The sequence below is a fragment of the Schistocerca cancellata genome, chromosome 4 (assembly GCF_023864275.1).
Source record: "Schistocerca cancellata isolate TAMUIC-IGC-003103 chromosome 4, iqSchCanc2.1, whole genome shotgun sequence".
Taxonomy (NCBI): domain Eukaryota; kingdom Metazoa; phylum Arthropoda; class Insecta; order Orthoptera; family Acrididae; genus Schistocerca; species Schistocerca cancellata.
The window spans coordinates 752,020,273-752,045,985 of NC_064629.1; the positions used below are offsets into that span (position 1 = coordinate 752,020,273).

General features: G+C 43.1%; 1 protein-coding gene and 1 pseudogene across 2 annotated transcripts in view; both read left to right on the forward strand.

Annotated features, from left to right (window-relative positions):
* Positions 1-25,713, forward strand: part of LOC126184342 (zinc finger protein rotund-like) — an 883,010-nt gene that overhangs the window by 361,856 nt on the left and 495,441 nt on the right. The gene's annotated exons all lie outside the window — the stretch shown is intronic.
* LOC126185921 (5S ribosomal RNA) lies at positions 5,972-6,090 on the forward strand (annotated as a pseudogene).

Genomic DNA, 25,713 nt, shown 5'->3' on the forward strand with positions numbered 1-25,713 from the left:
CACAACCTTACCTCTACTTGCACCGCTTCGGCACAATCAAAGTGCAGTCCTCAAAGGTGTTCTTTGCGTTCTGGAAACATATGAAACTCGGGTGATGATGATGATGTTTGGTTCGTGGGGCGCTCAACTGCGTGGTTATCAGCGCCCGTACAATTATCCAATCTTTGCTCAGTCCAATTTCGCCACTTTCCTGGATGATGATGAAATGATGAGGACAACACAAACACCCAGTCATCTCGAGGCAGGTGAAAATCCCTGACCCCGCCGGGAATCGAACCCGGGACCCCGTGCTCGGGAATATGAAATTCGGATAGGGCCAAATCGGAACTGTATGGGAGATGATCGATTTGAGTGATCCCAAGGCGTCGGATTGTTGCAGATGTCGCAACGCTCGTGTGTGGTCTGGCATTATCGTGCTGCAAGAGAGGGTGTTCCATGTGTGGACAAACGCTTCGAATTCTAAACTCGATTACAGCACGCAGTTTCTCGGGCATCGACATAGTTACATTACACACGGCTGTGTTACTCGCAACAATTCGGAGCCCTCTAGCGGTAGAGGGTTGCAAATATGTAGACATGAAGAACAGAGATGAAATGAAATGTCGTGTGGCTAAGGCCCCCCGTCGGGTAGACCGTTCGCCTGGTGCAGGTCTTTCGATTCGACGCCACTTCGGCGACCTGCGCGTCGATGAGGATGAAATGATGATGGTTAGGACAACACAACACCCAGTCCCTGAGCGGAGAAAATCTCCGACCCAGCCGGGAATCGAACCCGAGACCTTAGGATTGACATTCCGTCACGCTGAAGAATAGAGATGTAAAATGTTAATAACCTTTGTTTTATTTAAAAAGTTTTAAGAATTTTCACATAAAAATTTCGGGGGCATTACTTTTCAGCACGCCCTAGTAAATGTAAGTCATTGACTGTGCGATAGATAAGTGTCTGATTCTTGTACGTCGGATATAATTAAATTTGATATTTGTGGGTTTGGCCGTGTTTATTGTAAAACAACAGTTGCAATTATTCTTAAGAAATATATGGATCCACCGAATAAGAATCTGCAGAAATTTCGTGAACGTGTAAATGTAATGAATGAACCACAATTATAGCAATACTCATCAAGAGCTTGCAAAATATCAGCCTAGTGCAAAGACTGTCAATTAGCTCTTCATGCAGGAAAAGTCGAAGCTGTGTCACTTACGAAACTTACCCTTTGGCTACATATTTGACGGGTGGGTCAAAACTAGAATCAGAAAAGTCTTATAAATATTTGCAAATAACTGTCTGTTGAGATACGAGGTGAAACGACCAACAGTGTCAGTCGCAGGTATAGCAAATGGCAGCTTTCGATTCCTCGGTATTATTGTAGGCAACTGTAATCGTGTATGACGAAATAACATACAAAACACATCTACGGTGCTCACTGTAAAACTGCTCAACTGTGCGGGATAGATACCAGGATACATCGCGTTCGTACAAAGAAAAGCAATGTCAATGCCACAGGCATATTTGAGCAATAATCGAGCAGATAAAATTAGTCACAGTAAGATTCGCACTGACTCGTACATATCTTTCCACGCTTCGTACGTGAGGGAATGGGACGAAATATTAAAACATAGTCAATAATAAGTACATTCTGTCATATACGTCATTGTGATTTGCAGAGTTTAAATGCAGAAATGGATTTATGTGACCGCTCCACGTTAGGTCCCAGCGGATAGATACCACTAGATACTTGACTGTTGGGACTGATTCCTGTAATAGACCGACGTTTTATGCTCAAATAGGTGCCTTTCGGCAATTTTATCCATCTTCGTATTTATATCAGTCGAACGTGGGTTATCACGTGTCATAGACATTTCAAGAAGATTACCACACTGAAATTCGATAGCACTAGTGAAAGTGCAGTCCAGAATACAATCGTCCTATGGGATTCCAAAGGAAAAGTGCTTATAACTGAAGTAGCGTTCTGCTTTCGCGACGGGGAAAAGTAGGCATTAGAACAATAATTTGTCCCCGTAGGTACTTAACGAGCAGAGGACAGAAACAGTTTTAATCTTGCTATTCTTAGAAATACATTCCTTTCTACGGCATCGATTCCGTGCTTTTGTGTTGATATAAAACGGGAAGGCAGCATTTACTGCAGCGAGGAACTCTATGCAGGCCAAAAATCGTGGCGCACCAGCTATGTTGGTGTAATTGGCTCACTTACCGTTGACTCCCAGAGGCCTTTCTCACGATGTGTCACGAACATCGCAGTCCACTAATTCCCCTAGATTAAAATTTACGGCAGGCTCAGCCGAGAGCTGTTTTCAAGTAATCTGCTTTATTGTTGTATCATACTACTACACATAAAAAGTAAATGTACTCCCAGGAGCTGACACACGTATATGAAATATTGGCTGAGATCGTTTTGCCGTCAACGACTCTTTCTGCATGACGTAATAAAAAAGCTGAGCGATGTTCGAACGTCACAGGTTTATATGAAGTCGGGTGCAGAATAGCACATTCTCTTCCACCTCCACTTCCTCAGGGAAGTCCATGCTAGTCAGTCTTTCCCCATTCACACTCAAGCATTTACATCACCAAACAAGTGGAGAATATGAGGATAATTTAACTTTGGCTAACATTTACAAATACTATTGCAGAAAGCATCCTTGCGGTGTGTGGCGTGGGATATTTTGATACCTCCTTTCCGCTTCCATTCACGTGTACCTGGAAGGATGGCCGATTGCCCGCAAGTCTCCGTATGAGTTCGGATTTCTTTAATGTATGTGGAAGGACTGTTCTTGGAATGTACGCTCCAGATATTTTGACACTCGTGTTGTCTGGGCACCCCCACGATTCTCTCGCGTTTACTAAACGAACCAGTGGCGAAAGCAGCCGACGTTCTTTACATCCTCTCTATCTCCTCCATGAAAGCGACGTCGTGTCCCAGACTAACGAGCAATACTGAAGAATCGGTCGCACGAGACTTTTCAGAGCTGTTCCCCTCGTGGATGAATTACAAATTCCTATTGATTCTTCCAATGAATCCCACGGTGGAACTTGATTTTGCTGCTACTAGTCTTTGTGGTCGTTCCATTTTGGGTTGCTATCACAGTTACTTCCAGATTACTGTTGTACGTGTGATTTGTCGCCGATACTGTCATCGAACAGTAATGGGTCTTCCGCTTATTCATAACATTTATTTAGGTCGAGGGTCAACTGCTAGTCTCGAACAACTGTCGATCCTATCCCAGTCATCTTACATTTCGCGTCAGTTTTATGACGGTGCAACTTTCTTTTATTTTGCTTCCTCATCCACGAACAGGTACGATTCTTCCTGAAATTTTGAAGTATCAAGAGCCACTCAGACTCTGAAATCTATCGAAAAATATAATAATCGAGGTGTAAGTTACACAGCTCCACGCGCTGAAAGAATCAGTAACATAATTTTTAGTTAGGTTGAAACCAAGGGAAACGTAAGAATACTGATGTAGAACGCGACTGTCTAGATTGTGGGAAGCCATTATTGTTGGTCAAAAGAACGGTCTTAAACACTTAAATTTTCGTGCTTATTGAAATCCTTTTCAAACCAAAAGTAATAGTTAATCGTATACTGGATAAAGTTCCACTCAACTGTCTTATCTTTTCATTATCGATTCGGGATGATTCAATCCCGTCTTGAGACGTCCTGCAAGATACGAAAATGGACACATTGCAATGCACCAACACGTTAAATATTTGAAACAACGTGGAATATCGTCATATAAAAATTATCAGAGGTACATCTTTCTTCTGAACAATCGTGATTTGGCACGATATCTGTTGTCACTTCATTCAAAATACCGGTTTTGGTCTAAAAATAGATCATCTTCAAGATGTAAGAAATGACATTAATTAAAGGGCATACGTCGAATCATCATAATTTGTATCTGGATCAACGTTGTGGGAATTTCATAATGCAGCAGTGTCTGTTGTTTCAAAGATACTGGTAGTTTTAGTGAAGAAAGTACCGCGATTGTGCCAGATGATAATTAAAAAGAAAAAAAACTGAAATATGTAAATACTTAAAATGATGTACATCTTATTTTCTATTAATTATCCAGCTTCATAAAAATGTAAAAAATATGACGCGTTCTTCGATACAAAAAATAGTCGCACGAATGTACTGAACTGAGATCTTATTACCTAGCACGGAGTTTACCTAGTTAGTTTGGGAGGAATGCCTTCGGAGAGTGACGAAAAGTGTGGGATGATCAGTTTAAATTTAACAATTGTGTATAGTTAAAGGATACTTGCTAGTCACAGTTCTCGGTTCTGGTACCAGTTTGTGTAATTCTCGTTAAAACTGTGCGGGACTGTAGGCTGTGGTGTTGAGTTGCAGATCGGTAGGCGGCGTGAGAAGCGGAGTACTTGCGGCGACACGTGTTGGGGACGTACAGTACGCTGCGGCGGCGGCGGCTGCTGCCACGTGACGGCCAGATGTTGCCGGCACCGGGACGTGGGAAGTGCTCAGTGCTCGCGCAAGCCTTCTTTAGCACGCGGACCTTCTTTTTCTCTTTTAACTCGATATAACAGCTACCTCGAGTGTGCTAACAAGCGGCTAATCTGCTCGCGTTTAGGATACCTACTTATGTTGTAGTACAGGCGCGCACTTTTAACGAACAGATATTACAGCTGATGTGCCCCATTTGACGCTGCTCCACTTTGTGCGTGGCATGAGTGGTACGAGATATATTTGCTTTTGTGCTACCCCGAAAAGTCACCCGCACGCTAGAAAATTATCGTAAAATTATATAAATTATTTCTGGGATTATCCTACAAACTTTCAGTCGTGATAAATCTAAAAATTATATCCTAAAATGCAGAAGGGTCCGCCTTCTAGAAAGCAGTTGATAATTGTCTTCACTCAAACGTGTTTCACTACAAATGTAGCATTCTCAGTGGGCATTTGTTTATTTACTCTTAAAATATTATTTCATAAATTGTACTGATTTGGAAAATCTAGGTCTTAGGCTATTTCTATTTTTTCCATTTCTATTATGGTGTTTTTTAACTGGCGCAGCATCCATAGACTCAACACGATGTGAGATCTGATACTACCGGGAGCTAAAGATTACGCTTTGTAAGACTGGTAGCGAAGTAATTTTTGTGTTTCACCCTGCAATGTTCGCTACATCCATTTCACCTGCGTGTTAGTTGAAGTCTTGTAGCGAAGCGAACGATCCGCGGGGTCAGGGATTTTCTCTGCCTCGTGATGGCTGGGTGTTGTGTGATGTCCTTAGTTTAGTTAGGTTTAAGTAGTTCTAAGTTCTAGGGGACTGATGACCTAAGATGTTAAGTCCCATAGTGCTCAGAGCCATTTGAACCATTTGAACCATCCGCAGAGCATTACTGGAAATTCCTGCCCCTATAGTTAATGTTTTACGCCTTGTACGCCTACCTGTTGGACGGGTTTGCCTACCCTGCGGTCTTCGCAGCCAGGTACACGGCAAATCAGATTATTACATCACATTAACGACTATTCGTAGGCTCTCGTATTCCACGGCCAAATTTATGCCACAACAAATCTGGCATCGTAGGATTCGACAGAGTCGTTTATGGACCAGGGTTTCTGATACGTATGTCCTTCTTAATCACCCCTGAAAGTTTGTATCAACATCCGGACACATCCTCTATATGATAAGAGACGTTTGTCGCGTGCGAACAGTCGGTGTCTGGGCTAATTCCATTAGAGAAGATTGTGACATTAAAATAGCAGATGAGCTGTAGCCAAGTGCGGCGTGGACGCAGATAGAGAGCAGTGCCACCCGTCACCTACAAATGTCGTTAAGACTGGTGACATGCTTATAATATACGGAAAGCGAAGTCATCAAAACGTCAGTCAGCTACTACCACATGACAGTAATCGGGGAGCATTTGTTCGCAATGTTTGTTAAGTTCGTACTTCGTCGCATTTTTCTTTCACTTAACAAGCAACCTATTGCCAACGACCTTGCCGCAGTTGTAACACCGGTTCCCGTTAGATCACCAAAGTTAAGAGCTGTCGGGCTTGGCTAGCAATTGGATGGATGACCATTCGGAACTACCGAGCGCTGCTGGCAAACTTGATGCACCTAGCCGTTGTTAGGTCAATTGAAGAGCTGCTTGGCTGAAAAGTAGCGGCTCCGGGGCCGAAAACTGACGACTGGGACAGCAGTCTGCTGACCACATGCCGCTCGTATCCGCATCCAGTGACGCCCATCGGCTGAGAACGACACAGCAATCGGTCAGTACTGTTGAGCCTTTCGAGGCCTCTTCGGACGGGTCAAGTAGCCTATTACGCAAGTACATCACCTCAAATTTGCATATGACATTACACATACCACACAGATTGTTTTTCGAAGTCAACTCTGTCACGTGTAAAGCACATCGTAACATCATTTTAACTGATTGATGAAGGTTTCTCGGGTCCGAGAAACCTTAATCAATAGTTTACGCCGGGAAAGCCTACAGTCACATGTCATTTTAACTAACACGCGACTTGGACAACACATGTAATGCACAAAACGACAACAAATCCTTGATGCCAGGTATGGGTCAGTTGTGCTACGTAAAATTAGTTGTGAAATCTGGGAAAATACATGAACTTAAAATGGAGGGTGAATATTCCTATGGTCCTGCCCCTTCACACATTAGTGTACCAATTTCCAACCGCGAAACCCTGGGTTTAAACATAGAGTGTCGAGAAACTATAGTTTCCAGCTGCGTATGTCAAGCGTTCTCAGTTGAATACTGTGTAACTTCGTGTCATGGAGTTAATACAGGGCCCATCTGGTATGAAGGATGTTGAAACCTTTTGTGCCACTCCGGTTGAAGTATGTGACGTTAGACCACTTCGCATGTTCTGAGGCAAAAAACCCATTCACAGCTTCCATAATGGTACATTACTTAAGCAAAAGGCATTAAGATATTGATCAGTATCAAAATATTCACGAACGTAAATAGGATAACATGGCTCCAACAATTTAAATATAATGCGATTCTGGTAACTACGTCACGCCCTTTTAAGACTGCCATATAGCAGGATGCTTTTGTGAATAGTTCGGTCCATTGACGAGCAGTCTGAATTCTCGTGTTTCATGCAGCTTGTAACAACAGTTACAGGAAAAGGCTGAGGCAATATCACGTCAGAAAGAAAAGACTCTGTAATCGAATCAGTATCCATCTAAATGACGCTCGGGAATTACGATCCGATGTCTATCCCGATCTAGGTCATTTAAGATTTCGACGCTTCTATAATATCTTCAGAAAAGTCCCGACTGCAACCGCAGAACCAAATCGTGCTCCTGTGTCTAATAACTTCGGTGTCGACGAGACGTGAAGTCAAAATGTTCCTTCTTCACTCCTCGAATCTTCCGGTTTCCTCTCATAAGATAAAGACCGGTGCATTTGCAATCGCGGTCAAATGGGCTCGATGTCAGACAAGCTTTGTGTCAGGATTCAGGATTTCTTAGCAGATAGTACTGAACAAGTCGTTCTTATAGCGGACAAGTCGTTGAATGTAAACGTCATTTTGAAAGCACTCTAAGGGATGTTACTGGGTCGTTACTATTCGCGAAATATATAAAAGATTTAGTGGAAGCACCGTGAGGTTGTTCGCCGATGATGCCGTTGTACAGTACATAGGAAAGCTGCAAAGCCAAAACATTATAGCGATATTTCGTAAAATACCTGAGGGTAACACATATGTATCTAAAGTGAAACGACCACAAAAACTATTTGTCGGAAAAGTAGTTGGCACACTGAAAGTTACTGGAGGAATTGTAAGTAAATGTAAATCACCCACGAGAGATGTAATCACAAAACGCGCGTTCTGTTGAGTATTACTCGTAAGTCTGGAAACACAAGCAATTGCATTCGTAGAGGAGGCAGAGAAAAATCCAAAGAAAAGGTGTGCATTTCGTCACGGGTTCGTTTAGTTAACGCGAGAGCGTGGCGGAGATACTCGTGAAATTCCAGTGGCAGAAGAGGCTTCGAGAAAGATGCTGTATACCGCGGAGAAGCTTACTGTCAAAAATTCCGCGGGCGTGCTTTCCACGAAGATCCGTGCAGCACGATAATTCTTTCTACATACGTATTGCGAAGTGACCGTGTCGGGAAATCAAACAAAATCAAAGTGTTTTACTGACAGTCTTCTTCCGATGCACCATTCGCGATACGAAGAGGAGAGGTGCGGCAGCCGGCAACAACGTTTACATGGTGCGGCCTGGGGCCTGGCAGACGCGGCGGTCTCAGGGGGCGCAAGGATAGTGGGGGGATTCTGCTGCTGTCGCGCGCTTCGTTACCTCCCACCGACTCAGCCCATTCAGCCCTCTCCGCTCCGCCCGTAATAAGCGTGCGACTGGCACGACTGTCTGTGTGACGTTCGCTCAGTGCCTTCTGCCAACGCTTACCTATTCCCTGCTTCGTGCCGAGGTTTTTCAATATCTTTTCTAAGAAATTAAGAACTAAAGCGTCGATAAAAGCAAAAGGCATATTCTACAGGGTGTAAGTGGTAACTGTTTACAACATATCACAGTGATGTAGGGGATAAAATGGTTCAAATGGCTCTGAGCACTATGGGACTTAACATCTATGGTCATCAGTCCCCTAGAACTTAGAACTACTTAAACCTAACTAACCTAAGGACAGCACACAACACCCAGCCATCACGAGGCAGAGAAAATCCCTGACCCCGCCGGGAATCGAACCCGGGAACCCGGGCGTGAGAAGCGAGAACGCTACCGCACGACCACGAGATGCGGGCGAAGTAGGGGATATCGAGACAAAAAAATAAGACAAACTGGTCTACAAAAGCACATAAGCTACATCGTGTGTGTGCCGCGCGGGAAGCTGAATATCCTCCCGCCCTCTTACATCATCAACATTAGTAAGCTGACCTTTCTTGAATCTAATTAAATTTCCAGTCCCATCTAATCTTAACCCTAATAAGCACAGTAGTCTCATAGTAAGAGGGCCAGGGAAACAAAACGGTTTACTCGTTAATTTGACGCTGCTAAAATTCACAAAATTCTGGGTTAAAACTTGTACAAACGTGAATTTTTAAAATTTCTAAGTGCCCGAGTAATCCAGGGCCTGAGAGAGCGAGAAGATATTCCGACATCTCGCACGATACGCTGCGCCGTAGCTTAGGTAGTTTTTGTAAGCAAATTTAAGGTTCTTCTCTGGCTTGAGAGAACGTAAGTATCCTATTTCAAATTATTCGTCTGGACTTGCCCTACACAACTGTGAGATGTAATAAACAGATAACGTTTACACTCTGTACATCTACATAAATTAGATTACGTTTCATGTTCTTCTCGCTTGGGCGCAGTATAAACTTTCTACAGACTGTCGCAAATGTTTGTTCTCTAAACTTCTTCAATGGCGTTTCGTGAGAACATCATTTTCTAAAGTCAGGGAGTATTTCCTTAACGCTCTCATATTGAGCGAAGCGATCGGCATCAATTTTAGCCGCACGCTTCTGAATTGTTTCGGCGTCTTCCTTTAGGATCCAAACATTTGACCACTGACAAGAATGGGTCCCACAACCGTTCTGTAGCAATCTCATTTATAGGTGCGCTACACTTTCACTCACTCACTGCCCGCCATTCACTCTTCTAAAACTGACCGTATGTTCTCTTTTCATTTTATGTCGTTTCACAACGTTCCTCCTAAATATTTAGTAGACTTGACTGCGTGAAGCAGCAAAATATTAATATTTTATTCGAACATTCTAGGAATATTTCTTCTACCCCTCTCCAATACATCCTGAAACTACCTACACTCACTACACGGCTACGCCTTCCCCTGTCCGAGAACTTCATCAGCAAACAGTCCTAGTGTGATGCCTGCTACTGAGTTCTATGACTCATAAAAAGCTTTGGGCCAGTCGCATACTTGAAAATTTATTCTGTTGGTTCTGTCAATGTATCATTAGAAGAAAGGCATCTGGAACGAGTAAAACAAGTTATGTACTTAGGGAATTGTGTAGTAGACAACAGAAGCTGTATGGAGGGAATGAAAAGTAGATTATATGAGTAAAAAGGCTTTTTAAATATTGAAAGGTTTGGGAGCACAACTAAGAATATCATTCATAATATGTACCTGGGGTGTAGTATTACGTCATGGAGTGGCCAAAAAGAACGCAGAAAAATATTTTCATTGTTTAGAAATATGAAACGTGAAATGGACTGAGCGAACGAAGGACGAATACATGGTTAAAATATATACCGAAAAGGAAGCTAACGAGAATGATTAGAGCGAGGAGAATATCTTGGCGGTGACATTATTTCGAAGACTCGTTGAATGAATGATTTCAGGAGAATCAGGATAAGGATGAAGAAGACTTGAAATGCTGGATGAAATTAAAAATGGACGAAGCAGATTAAGGAAGAGGCACAGGGCCGCGGAATGTCGAGAGCGTCCTGTCACAAGGCAGAGCCACCATGGCGAGAATATCTCATTACACAGCACTGCAATATCACTACTGAACCTTCCGGAATTCGACGACAGAGAATTACTATGGAAAGCGTGGGCGAGGGCCACAAGCTGCAACGAAGCCGCATAGAGCATGCGTATCAGCATCAAGCGACATGTTCTTTGTGTGACACGAGATGAGGAAGTAAGGAAGTCTTTTCAGGAAGCTGCCAAGTAAAGTAAATGATGATACACAAAAAACAATACAGTGAAAGGAGCCCATTCACAAAACGAAATTCAGTGGCAGCATTTTTACTAAATCCTTACAGTGCAGTATTCGTTACCCTGCACCAAATTCCATTTCACATAACAGGCACGTGGAGAAATGACCAAATTCAGAGCAGTTACGAACTCGTTCTTCAGTTTCACAAAGGACAGAATAGTCGTAAATATCTCCCATTTTCCTTCGGAAAGATCTCATGACAAATAACTTTAACGTTACTGGTTCCATGCTAGGCATATCCATCGCACTGCTTCCAGTGCTTAACACAAAGCCTCAAAATCATGTGAGTACAGCCACCTTGCCTTTGACGGCACGATCTCTTCCGTGGCCTCTATGTTCTCTCGCCGTTGTAACTCCAGTCTCAGTCTCAAACTATCATTCACTAGAAAAACAGCTGTACTCGCAAACCCATGGATTGCCAAACCTGATAGATTGTTACACCGTACGCTTTTTACGTGCTGGTGTCGTTTACGTCCTGCGGGCAGCTCGCAGGTACAGTATTAACGCATGCCTTTCATTTGTCGGCCAGCGAGCTTATGACATTTAGTACCTGTACAAAGAGTTTAATAATCGCTCTGGTACTGATTTCGCTGCCTTATGTATCTAACATGTTGCATCATAAAACGTTATATTTTTATAACAAGCATTTGTAAGGTTAATGACATTCAAAAAATGAAAGAAATTCATTGCATTACGTAAATTATATTTCATCGATCAGTAAAAGGCACCAATGCGTCCTGTTATGCGGTGTTTTACCTACAATATGTATCTCTGTATTAGCAAGACGCATGTCTGTGACATTTGTGACACATTATGGTGTCTTCTCTTCTTGCGAGTCTTCTTTGTTTGCCTGAGACTCTTCTGTTTACCACAGACTTGGCAAGTGTAACTTGAAGAAAAACAGGTCGAAATATCAGCACTTTGGATGGCTCCGTTAAAGCACCTATATTTACATCTAAATCTACATCTACATGAGTAACATGCAAGTTACATACGGCATGTGGCGGAGGGTATATAGCGTTCCAAAATCCTTCCCCTCCCTTCCTATTCCACTGCGAGTGGAACGCAGTAAGTGCGATTGCCAGAACTCGACCGTATAATACGAAATTTCTCTAATTTTACAGCATAGTCGTAACACGAGGTGTATGTTGAACAAATTACAAAGCTCTTCTTTGAGTCATCTCTATATCTTCCAATATTCAATTCTGGCAACAGATCTAGATGAACAATACTCAAGAAGTGGTGGAAAGAATGTTTCGATAGCGACATCATCGGGAAGAGAACGTCGTTAGTGGTAGTCTGGCATCTGCCTTCTACGACCACATTTATGTGGATAGATACTCCTAGGTACCTGACAGTTACGACTGACCGAGTAACGGACCGCCGATCGTACGGTCAAAGGATATCGTATCTTATCTTCTGTTTATCTATATTACGTTTATTGACGTTGAATTAGACGTCAATTTTTCCACTAAGCGCTGGTGATATGTAAGTCTTTCCGAATTTTATTTCTTCCTATAGTGAACTTCGTTATCCTCATACATCCTCATTTGTCTACACACGTTTAAAAAGTATTTACTGAGTTCTGTTTCGTAGCCTTCAGTCAAACTACACATCTGTTCCGATGTTCCAAGTACTTTGTTTATTAGGTGAGGGGGTCCTCTGTCAGTAGCCTTCCGGAAATTGGAAATTTGTCATAAGGTCTTATGGGACCAAACTGCTGCGGTCATCGGTCCCTAAGCTTACGCACTACTTAATCTAACTTAACCTAACTTACACTAAGGACAACACAAACGCACATTCCCGAGGGAGGACTCGAACCTCCGACGGGTGGAGCCGCGCGGACTGTGACAATGCGCCGCAGACCGCGCAGCTGCCCCGCACTAGCCTTCCGGAGTTCGTAAATGAGTAGATCATACTTCGATGTGTGAATCCAGCGTAAGCCACGAATTGTGAAGAAGACATACGTTTTAACGGAGAATGCACACACGAAGCCTAAGTCACGCTAAGACTGAGAAATTACAGCTGTCTTCCGGCTGTACCTATGCGGGCAACCGAGCTAACAAACACAACATTGTTCTGTATTTTAAGGTGATGGAGAATTTTGTCTCGACGAGCGTCTGGATGGTGTTTAACTGCGTTGCTGAACGTAGATCTGGAGCGAAAACGGGAAATGAACGCAGATGTAGGTTTTTTGGCGTAGAGTGCTACATTAACAATCTGTTCCAATAAAGTTATATATTTACAACATAAGAAATTCAAATACAGCAATGATAGAGAGCTTTGGGCACTCCGTGGGTTTATCAGAAGCTGTCCTCTCAGCAATGTAACTGCCTCAGGGGATACTACTTCCGACACCACAGCGTATCCTGCCTAAAGTTTGGTGCAGGTGGAACGAGGAAAGTTGAAGCCAGTCATTTCTGAGCAATGAACGCGGGAGCTGATAACGTCATCAAGATTTGTTTGAGACCGTGCGTGTCTCCACGCTTTATCAGGTGTAAAAGACAGGTCGACTGACTCCTGGGCCTTCATCCAAGCACGTTTACAGTATTTCGATCTCATTACAGCAAGTGCTTCTGTTCCTCGCTGCATGGGATGACAGCAGTTGTTCAGTATTCTGGACAATAGTCTGTAAAGAGCGCTCTGCAGTCTTATGTGAGAGAATATGTTGTTCTATACGGGCGACCATTGGACGGGAGTGGAGAACAGCGTACCAGATTTGATTCTCACTGTGTGATGCAGTTGGTGAGAGAGGGAACTGTTGTCATATAGAAGAGCATGATTCAGCTGATGAATATAATAATGCTATAGCAATTGTTCGTATGTTCTCCCCACGAAGTTCCACAAGGCGTTGTTAAGGTTTTCAAGTTCAGCAGCCAGTATCTGAAGATGGAACCAGTACGTGAAAAATGTTTTCTAAGACTACACGCAAGAGCTTCTGTTCGTATCGTACCGTAATGTGTGACTGCCAAACCTGAGCAAAGACGAAGTTTGCTGCGGTACTGGCGTGGTGGACCTCACGACCGCGACATTCCGGAAAGGAACCCAGAGTTCTATCAAATCGTTCTTTTGACCACTCACAACTCCACATCTGAACACTCGGCTCTCAGTTAACTAGTTACGAACCTAAAATCGAAGAGAGGTTACTTAGTTATTTCTTACATTGTAGCCTTTATTCTCATAACTTAAGTAGGCCTACAGGCTATTGACTGTAGGTCAAATTACTTCCACGAAGAGTTCATATTGTTTTCCGTACATCGGCAACTAATGAAAGTACATGTACTGCTGCAGCTAACATAATACTACTTGCCACCACTACAGAAGTTACTGAAAATAATTAAGGCTACACCTACTACCATAACTAACTATATGTACTAATACTATTGCGCTACAACTAATTCCGCTGCTGTCTAACAGTACTAGACATTACATCTATCTGGAACTTATTATAAACAGTAATAACAACAGGTTTTTTATAACAGATTCCGCAAGACACTCTGCTTTTCATAAGTGAGTCCTGTGGATATAGTCGTACTGGAGCATGGGAAATGAGCGCCGCTTAAAAATTTTGGCTTCGGTCGTTCTCCAACCGGCGGACAGGTATTTTCTATCACACTTAACAATGTGACTATTTATATGAGATCGTAAGCATTCCAAGGCTACAGCATCAGGCAGCCATTGGTCGCAGCTCTGTATAAACCACTGGAGACTGAAATTCTGCGCCACAGAGGTTTCCTCTCAGTTACAGAAGTAGGGGCCTACTAGCCGTGCTCTGGCCAGACTTCACCTATTACCTACATGCGAAAAGCCGCTTATCGAACTACCGCGAAATTCGAATGAAGTTGTCTTCTAGAAAACCGATGTGCCCTCTCTCAATTCTGCAGTCGAACTTTGAAAGGACAGTAGCAACGCCTCACATATTTGCGGAAAATTATTTTACTCGCGTGTCGATAACGCTCGACCCGCCCCCTTCCACTCTATTTTAAACTCAGTACTGTGATTGTTCCCCGCAGCTAATGACATCTGCAATTAAACTCGTAGAAGAAACAGAGTACTTCGCAGGTGATGAAGCTCCGCCATCGAAAGGCACCTGTAATAAACTCGTAATGGTGTCGAGATGTGGAGACGCGAACAGCTCTTCGCTGAAATCTCTTCCTTTGTATAGTATTTAATAGCTGCCTGAGGAAGAAAGAAGGCTCTCTAGTAGGCGCAATGTGCTGTTAGGCGTTCTTGCGAAATAGGAAGGGAGACAGACGGGTTTTACTGCCATAGGTGGACAAATATATTGGACGGATTACGCTCACATTAATGTCTTTGACTGGAAGCTGCGGCATTAAACAGGATAAGCGACAGCTCGCGCGGCAGCTGCTCGGTCGGTCGATAGTCTCATTTTTGCGGACTTTCCGCGCCCGATGAAAAGCGCGACGGCGGCGGCCCGCGGCGTAAAGTGCGCAGCTCAGGTCGCGCCGAGCCGGTCCGTCGGGTTCCGCAAAATAACACGGACACGGACGCCGGCGTCGCGACGCCGCTCATAAAACGCGGCTATAAACTGCATTCGGCGTGCGCCGCGGCCACCGCCTGGATTCCAGCCTAATGATGTCGGAAGAGCGGCCGGCGGCCGTGGGAAGCAAAACTGAAAGCCTGCGGCTGCCGCTGCCGCTGCGGGCACGATTAACAAGCGCCATTATGGGCGCGCCTCGGTGACATCATCCAGTGTCCCCTCACTGCGACGACGCGCCGCCACAGTTGGGCAGAATACCCTAACTTGGTAACTAAAGTGGACAGTCCTCCAGCGATCAGGCTCCAGGAGAGGATGCGGACAGTCGCTAAAACTTTTCGGAAACCTCAATAGTTGAAAAATGCCTGTAGTAAGAATATTCGAAAGAACAACCCTAACAACATATTTGTTATATCTGATTTAACTTTGTCGAGTATGCATATTGCTCGGTAAAGAGCATTACAGTGACGGATGTGCATTTAACACGGTGAGTTCTCTACCCGATCGTGACGAGGATTAGAGACAGAAAGTGCCAGGAAGCTACGAATGAGAACAAATTTGTAACAGCGGAATTCTGTTCCGTATTTCTATTGAGAAACCGTGAGGTACATCGTGCCCCAGGCTGGAAATTGGAAATTTGTGTAAGGTCTTATGGGACCAAATTGCTGCGGTAATCGGTCCCTAGGCTTACGTACTACTTAATATAACTTAAACTAACTTACAATAAGGACAACACACACACCCATGCCCGAGGGAGGACTCGAACCTCCGACGGTAGGAGCCGCGCGGATCATGACAAGGCGTCCCAGATCGCGTGGCTACTCCGCGCGCCCCCCAGGCTAGATTCCATAAAATAGTCTAAACGGAAGGAACCGACGAAAGACTGAAAACTAAGAACAAATGCGCAAATCTGCGGTCAGCAAAACTAAGAACCACCCGTCGATTACTGTCTACGCCTGCAACTACATACTCGTATATACTGCGCAGATCACTGTACGGGGCGCGGTGCAGCGTAGTTCCTACCGTTATTAACGACTTCCTGTCCTATTCCACTCACCTACTGATAGAGCGAAAACGAATGTTAATAACTATGCCACTGTCTTACCTTATTTTCGCGAGATATACGATGGTGCTAACAGAATTGTCGCACAGTCATCCTTGAATATCGGTTCTCATAAATTTGGCCAACAGTACGGCACATTTCATCTAGATACCCATTTCAGTTCCCCGAACATTTCCGTTACACTTTCGTACGGACTATACCGACCAATTACGACGCTGGCAACGTACCCCTGAATTGGTTCGATGCCTGCTAACGTGCCTACTAGATAAGGACGCTGGAAAAATACTCCGCAATTGGTCGCACTAGCGTCTCGTATGCGATGTTGTTTAGAGAGACACTGCACATTCTCGGAACCCTTCCAAAAAATAGATATCCTACATTCATCCTACTGTTACAGATTTTGTGTGTTCGTCGTATTTCATACAGCTTGTTAGTATTGTCCGTAAATGTTTAAACAGTACGAAATGGGCCAGACGTTCACCACTGTTCCCGTAATCTGATACTATCGGATCCTTCCTCTTTGATACAGGCACTATCTTGCCATTAGAGAAAGTTGCCGGTGCCGGCCGCGGTGGTCTAGCGGTTCTGGCGCTGCAGTCCGGAACCGCGGGACTGCTACGGTCGCAGGTTCGAATCCTGCCTCGGGCATGGGTGTGTGTGATGTCCTTAGGTTAGTTAGGTTTAAGTAGTTCTAAGTTCTAGGGGACTTATGACCTACGATGTTGAGTCCCATAGTGCTCAGAGCCATTTGAACCAAAGCTGCCGGTCATTGCACCAAATATTTTGTCTAAGTGTTTCTACACTACCTTTCGATTGTCCAATGACAGTACTTTTATGTAGACAACAATACAGTCATGTAACAATCTGATGGATCAGTTAATTGTAGCTAATAAGTTGTCTATGTATCTTGGGAACATTATTCGAAGTATTAGGCTTCTTGCCGCGCGCTGCAGCCGCGTGGTCTTAGACGCCTCGCCACGGTTCGCGCGGCTCTCACCGTCGGAGGTTCGAGTCGTCCTTCGGGCAGGGGTGTGTGTGTGTGTGTGTTATCCTTACCGTAAGTTAGTTTAACTTAGATTAAGTAGTGTGTAAGACTAGGGATCGATGGTCTCAGCGGTTTGGCCCCATAGGAACTTGCCACAAAAATTAGGCTTCTTTGGGACACATCCGATGTTACTTTCGCTTCTGTTGAAAAATGGTTCAAATGGCTCTAAGCGCTATGGTACTTAATATCTGAAGTCATCAGTCCCCTAGACTTAGAACTACTTAAACCTAACTAACCTAAGGACATCACACACATCCATGCCCGAGGCAGGATTCGAACCTGAGACCGTATCAGCAGCGCGGTTCCGAACTGAAAGGCCTAGAACCGCTCGACCACAGCGGCCGGCGTTTCTGTTGAACATTCGCCGTCCAATATGTAGAACTGGATTTCACTGGTCAGAAAATGATAAATCCAACGACATATCTGCGAAGATACTCGGTGTCATCGTGTCTTGGTTATCAGTCGACGATGCGGTACACTATCGACGAGCTTCTGTAAAGCTAAGGTAACGGGATCTAACAGCTCACCTGCATTTAGCTGTTTGCAAAGTATCGTGTATGTTTCATAGAAGTGTTTTTTCCAGGCCCGTGCTGATTCTCCGAGAAAAGCCTCTTTTCCTCCAGCAACTCTATTACACCTAAGCTCAGAATATGTTGCAGCATCCTGTCCATGGAACAGAAACACAACCTACATATCATAAACGATACTACAGTAGTTCTTTTTTGTGTGCTGATACTGTCCGTCGTTGGTTTACAATTATTAAAGCAATTATTAAAGGTATTTCAGATCCGTCTTTGCAACTAGTAAAAATGCCAAATGTGCCATGTTGTACACATATGGCAAGCCACAGATCAAAATAAAGTATTTTAGATAAGGTGAAAATCTGAACTTCAGGTTGACACTATTACACATACAAAACACACACGTACATAGATGTAACCACGTGTCGCGTTGGACGTCAACAAATTTGTAATACTGCAATCCAAAATGAACGCAGGAATACTAGAAAAATTTGCATGCAGACGGCACGCCCATGTAAGTGATCGCCAAACCGTCGATCGCAAGCAACTAGTAGTTCGCGGGTACATTTTCGGTAGATGGCGGTAATGCTCAGGTTGGCTAACCTGGATTGCTTCACGGACGTCAGTAAAGACCGCACTCACCACAACAACTGCTCGATTCTCCCGTGCAACTGCCACTGTCATTCACGAATACTACATTGTCAGCCTCTTAGTTCATTGTATATGCGGGAAGCTGTGGACGTTATGTTTCTCGTGCGTATATCAGACATTTGATAACGTGGATAGTTTGATTTACGCACTGATACTGAACTAGGTTTATCGTATGTCGTGTGGAAACAAAAAGTAATCTAATCAGTTGTGTGCTTACTGTGCTATGCAAATGCACCAGTTGGGAAGAAAGGAAACGTCGAACGTCACTTCAAAACCGTTCACTCAAATATTGGACAGAATTTCCCACTGGATTCTGTTCTAAGGAACTTTAAGGAAAGGCGGCTAAAATCCAAAATTAATGCTCAACAATCAAGGTTTTTAAAACCATTAGACAATACTAAAGCAGCAAATGGAGCATTCTGAGTTTCAAATATTATTTTTCATAATAAGACACAATAAAATGACGATGAATTAATCGAAACTACGTTTCAAAATCTGCAGATTCATTATTTGACAGTTTCATAAATAAAACTGAGGTAATGTCTGCCATCAAATGTGTACAGATTTCTGCAGATATAGTAATGAGAATGGTTGAAGTATTAGTTTTGACAACTTAAATTTGACTTTGATCGCTGCAGTTATTTTTCCCTACAACTTGATGAATCGACAGATATAGCTGACATAGCTCCGTTGCCCATTTTTGCAAGAATGGCTTTTGATAATTTCGAAATAAGAGAGGAAATGTTAAAGATTATACCACTAACATGACACACTAAAGCACAGGACATATTTTTAGCAGTTAGAGATCTTATAAACTCTGAGAATATTGTAAAGAGCTTGGTGGGCTTAGCAACTGATGGAGCCCCTGCGATGGTAGGGCGAGAGAGAAGGGATTATGTCTAAACCAACACCTTTCAGTCTTATCATTGTGTAAGACATTATCAGTCACTGTGTGGAAAGTTTTTAAGTATGAACAGTATAATGCTAACAGTCATAAAAGTAGTGAACAAAATAGGAGACGTTTGTTCAAGGCACTGACATGGTGATCTACTGCTTCATACGGAAGTTCGTTAGCTTAGTAGAGGCAGAGTTTTACAACGTTTTAAAGAGTTTATTTCCACCTTACTAGAATTTTTTTAAAAACGAGGTAAATCCTTCTGTGAACTAGAAGATCTTGTTTTCCTCTCAGACAGCACCGAAAAGTTAAATATCCATAACTTGCAGCTTAGAGGTAAGGATAAAGATATTGGCGGAACAATTTCAGATGGTGCTTCATTCTCGAACGAGCTGGAACTATGGGACAAAAATCTTGTCCAGGGTGAATACAAACACTTTACCTGCTTGAACTCCGTCGTTTCTAGGTCCCCGGCTAACATACAATACAATACAATACAATACCTGTTTGAAACAAACCCTTGACAAGCAAGGCTCCTCAACGCCTCCCCACAACAGCAAACAATACCTCGAAATTCTTTAATGTTTGAGAAGTCAATTCAACAGACACTTTCAAGTTTTCAAAAGAATTTCAACTATCGCAAATTTTGTCAAATCGCATTCTATAGAGATTTATGCCGAAGAGCTCTCCACTTTCATCGTGAAGTATTTTGTTCCTAGAGAAAAATATCCAACTTTGGTCCGGGTTTGTCTCAAAATGAAGTCAATGTTCAGCTGAACATATCTATCCGAGGTTTCTTTTCCCAGCATAAACATAATTTAAAGAAACACCCTCTGAAACAGACTGACTGATGAACTCTTGGACAACTGTAGTCGAATGGCAGCCACTACTTGTTCTCCCACCACTAAAAAAATTGTGATGACAAAAAACACTGTCGTCCTTCTCAGTAAAGGTAAAATCTTTTCTTATATCTGTAATCTGTTTGCTAACTACACTTCAGTTTCTTTCTTATGTACCATTCAATTTCAATTTATTTTTCTTATGTGCAGTTTATTTAAAATTCATTTCAAATTTATTATAAATGTGAGTTTACAGGCAATAAACAATTTTTTTAAGGAAGTTCTTACTTCCGTGCTAGCTTCTTTTGGTAGCTCGCATTTGTATTTGAAAACAGTAGGGTAGCTCAGAAGCTTCATAAGTTTGGCAACCACAGTTTCAAATGAAAAAAATAAGACGCATATGGCGAGACAACAAAGGACTTGGAAGAGCAGTTGAACGGAATGGACAGTGTCTTGAAAGGAGGATATAAGATGAACATCAACAAAAGCAAAACGAGGATAATGGAATGTAGTCAAATTAAGTCGGGTGATGCTGAGGGAATTAGATTAGGAAATGAGACACTTAAAGTAGTAAAGGAGTTTTGCTATTTAGGGAGTAAAATAACCGATGATGGTCGAAGTAGAGAGGATATAAAATGTAGACTGGCAATGGCAAGGAAAGCGTTTCTCAAGAAGAGAAATTTGTTAACATCGAATATAGATTTAGGTGTCAGGAAGTCGTTTCTGAAAGTATTTGTATGGAGTGTAGCCATGTATGGAAGTGAAACATGGACGATAACTAGTTTGGACAAGAAGAGAATAGAAGCTTTCGAAATGTGGTGCTACAGAAGAATGCTGAAGATAAGGTGGGTAGATCACGTAACTAATGAGGAGGTATTGAATAGGATTGGGGAGAAGAGAAGTTTGTGGCACAACTTGACTAGAAGAAGGGATCGGTTGGTAGGACATGTTCTGAGGCATCGAGGGATCACAAATTTAGCATTGGAGAGCTGCGTGGAGGGTAAAAATCGTAGAGGGAGACCAAGAGATCAATACACTAAGCAGATTCAGAAGGATGTAGGCTGCAGTAGGTACTGGGAGATGAAGAAGCTTGCACAGGATAGAGTAGCATGGAGAGCTGCATCAAACCAGTCTCAGGACTGAAGACCACAACAACAACAACATGGCGAAATCAAGATTTATTTTTATTAGTGGGCAAAACGAATTTGATATACCTATGATAAAAGTTGAACCTTTCAGTAACTAGTGTGGCTATCACTGAAAGAGTATGCTGCAGTGAAATTCATAGGGACTAAAACTCGTTCATGAAGGTCAGTATACCAAAAGGAAATTCCGTTTTAAACGTGCACTACGTAACATAGAAGTATAGCTTACAACTAGTTATCACCAATGCAACAGTTGTGATACACACAATTGCAATGGACTAATTACCTAATTTTTACTCTTAATGATTAATTTTTCATCTTGAGATCGAGCCCAGTAAGTGAGTAACACATATTACGCTGTCTTAAGCCTCTGTTAAGAATCACATTATTGCCATGAATTCGTATTTTGTAAAACCGGGTGTCCTAAAATTCTAAGGAACAAAAATGAACAGATGTTAGATGATACTAAACTGAGTGCTGGCGAAATAAATGGTGGAAATGAATGATTCGTTTTTTACTGACATAAACAACTTTCAGTTTGTAGAGTAATCATAATATCAAATGAAAAACACTAGTTTCCTTTTGTTCTACAGTATTAATTTTTTGTGTTAACTGGTTTTCGGCTTGCAAAAGCAAACTAGCGCTTCTCATTTATTATAATGTTTTTCCACCAACAGCGTACGGAAGATTCAGTCGACAACCACAATAGTTCAGAATGATTACCGTCTGTCTAAGTACACTGCACCACACTGCAACATAATCCTTTGGTCACTATTGCTTGCATACGTTGTTTGTTCAAAAATGGCTCTAAGCACTATGGGACTTAACATACGTTGTTTGTAATAGGGTTAATTGATGTTGCAAAAGTATTCTCTCATACTATTTTTTGCAGTGTGTAGTGCGTGGCCAAGTTAATGTACGGTTATTGATGCATCTTTTCCCACATGGTCCAATACCATCTCTCACAATTTTATTGTGCAATAAATTTGTCCTCGACTACACTGGACATCTCTATGTGCCTGTAAGTTTCCAGTCACTGTAATAAGTTTCTTGCAATTAAAATAACACATGTTATGAAACTTGTCTCCGAATATTCGTTCGGATTTCTATGCACCACATTCTAGTGCACCATACATTAATTGCAAGTCCGCAAGTTCCTGCAACGAGTAACGCTCCGTCTTCGACAAGCAGTCATACTTTTAAAATTTATCTCAAGTGTCTGGCTTCACAAATTTAGAAGATATAACCTTGATACCCGCAGGACAAAGACAAATAAGGGCAACTCACTGGCTCCGTCACTAGCGTGATGGAACCGTTACTACACTCACTCGGTCATCATATACTGTTTCAGTGGACATGATCAGGCAACCTTCCAACACAATCTCGCAATGTTCAGAGCTTTTCTTTTGGCTTAAGATCATGCCATCTGCGTATTTCTTCAGTTGCTAGTTGGCTATTTCTGTAGACTGCTCTTCTTTCCTGTGCGGATATTACTTCTTTTCGTGCCTCGATGACTCAGTGGGCAGGTATCAGGCTATAAACCCGGAGGTCAGCATTTCAGTCCCAGCTCGGTCCACAGAATCTTTTCCTTCACTTACCGCTTCTATCGTCCCTGGCAATGAACTGTTAAAGCGAAAAGTACTGAGCTGTGTCACGGTTCGCCGTCCACGTTAAACTTAACACCCCCTATAAATGGCAGGCAAAGCAATTCAAAGTTTGAAGGCAGCGGCGCAGCACCCCCGGAAGGAGCGAGCCTAATAATGCACTGCAGTATTCAGTCCAAACTTCGTGTTGATGGTAGCTCTGATTTTTTTACTCCATATTTAGTCATGACAGGAATGCTTATTATAATGGTGCTGCCATATACTAGTTCCCCTTTCGAGTGCAATTGTCCGCTCGAAGTGGGCTGTAATTACTGTACCGCCTCATTCATTGGTAATATCCACTGAGCCTCAAATTGTCTCATTCCTCTGCAGCGTTCGCACTAGCGGCAACAGCAGTAAAAACGGCCGCCTGGTTGACAGAAGAATGCCCTTCACCGGAAGAGCCGTGACAATCGCATTAGGAGTTACAGTCTGCTGGTTGGAGCTTCAGCCGCTACCTTTCCTCGGCAGACCACAACAGAAGCAACTCCCTTTCTAAGGAGTCTCTAACGGCCTCGTCGTCGACGGGGCGTTAAACCTTAATCTTCTTCCAGAGGAATTCCTCTGACTTACTCAACAGTGACGCAAACATTGGTCACCTTTGACTGGACACCTTTAATATACGCACGTACAGTGTAGTGCACGTCCGAGAAGCAAATGGGACAAATAGAAGTTAATAGTCTGACATGTTCTCCATAAACTGCGCTGCTACATATGGAAAAACATCGATAAACATTTTCAAAGTATGTGTAGAATTCACTGCTCATTTCAGTGTTAAGTGAGAAGTCTTCTACAGTCAGTGTAAAGTTGAATAAAATCATTTTGGGTATCATGTAGTGTCATTCTCTAAAACTAACGTAAAGTTCCGCGTTCTGGCCCTAGACAGGCCAATCGGGCCCGACCGTCCGCCGTGTCATCCTCTGCCAATGGCGTCACAGGATGCAGCAAGGAGGGGCATGTGGTGAGCACAGCGTTCTCCCTGTCGTTGTCGGGTTTGTTCACCCTGGCACCGCTACTAATCGGTCGTGTACCTCCTCAGTTGACCCCACGAGGCTGAGTGCGCTCCGAACCAGTCCTTCTAGCAAGCAATACGGGCAATCGAACCCGAGTGCCCCGCATGGCAGTCAGCCGCGCCGACTACTTACCTACGGAGGCGGACGTCTAAAAGTAAACAGCAATTATAACACATAGACCAACGTTTCGTCCGAGTTGGAGAGCTCCTCTTCGGGGCGTTGGAACTACTAGGTTCTGATATCGCATGAGAGCCGAAATATGGCGCATTGTATAGAGATGATAACATTTAAATCCCAATAGTTCCGACGACCTGAAGAAGAGTGCTGCAAGTCATTCAAAACGTCAGCTTTAATTTTATAGTCGTTAGTTAGTTCCACAAAATAACTTGGCCTTACGCCCAGTAAGTTGTTGATCTAACTGCTCGTTCTGTTTCGAAACAGCGCCGCACCAAATGAGGCTTCTCCGATTCTTCTTTTTATACTTGTAAGTCTCACACGATGAATAGCAGTGCCGCGATTCTCGCCAGCTGTCTTCCTTTAAATTTTCGTGTAATTTTTCCCGCTTCCCCTTCGGTAAGAAAAACTATCTCAGATCAACTCCACGGGAAGTTTTCTTACCTTCTATGCCCATCCATAGACGTGAAGTAAAGGAAATTTATTCTATATTCGGGTCACTGTTCAATTCGTGACCATGTCGCAGCTTATCATACGGAATAAGTTCTCAGATTGTTGACTGGCACGAAGATGGTTTCAGCAGTAGAATCCAGTACGTTGTTCCGGACGGCTAGTCTTTATCAGAGACGAAGATAACTCCAAGAGCGTCTGACAGGACCGCTCCTGTTCTCCATATACAAAAACTACCTGTCGCATAGGGTCGGCAGTAATCAGTGACTTCTTGCTGGTGGCACTGTTCTGTGCGGGAAGGTGTCGTCGTTGAGTCACTATAGATGGATTCCGCATCTGCACCCATACTCTGCAAACTACTGTAAAATTTTATGGCAGAAAGTACTCTCCACTGTAGCGCGTATCAGGTTCTCTTTCCATTCCATGTGCGTGTTTAGTGCCGGGAGACTGACTGCTGAAACGCCTCTGCTGTAATTAGTTTTTCTCGACTCCTTCAGGAGTGATACGTAGGGCGCAGTAGTATACTCCTATTCCATAACCTTGCACTAGTTCTCAAAACTTTGTGTGTATGCTTTCGCGGGTTAGTTAGCGCCTACCTTCATACGTGTGCCAGTTCTGTTTTTTAACATCGTGGCGCTAACCCACGGGTTAAACAAAACTCTACCAATCGTGTTGTCCTTCTTTGTATAATGATCCCTGTCAGTCCTATTTGGTATAGGTTCCACACATCTAAACAATATTCTAAGGCGTTTTCTAATGAATAGGCGTAGCTTGGACAGAGTTTGTATTTAGTGCGAGTAATGGCAACTTGCTTTAAATCTGGTTAAACCGGAGTTAATGCAGGCATGTAGGATGTAAATTCTTGCAATGTCCGAGTACAGCCTTAATGGTGTGATGAGTGACTCAGTCATGTCGATTAAGTATACAGCAATAACGCTGCGCAACGACGTGAAATTGAACGAGCACAAAGGTCAGCTGCTTGGAAGGGGAATGATTAACGGCGATTTGGAAAAGACTGGAGATTCAGCACCAATTCTAGAATTTTTTGGGATATCCAATAGGAAGGA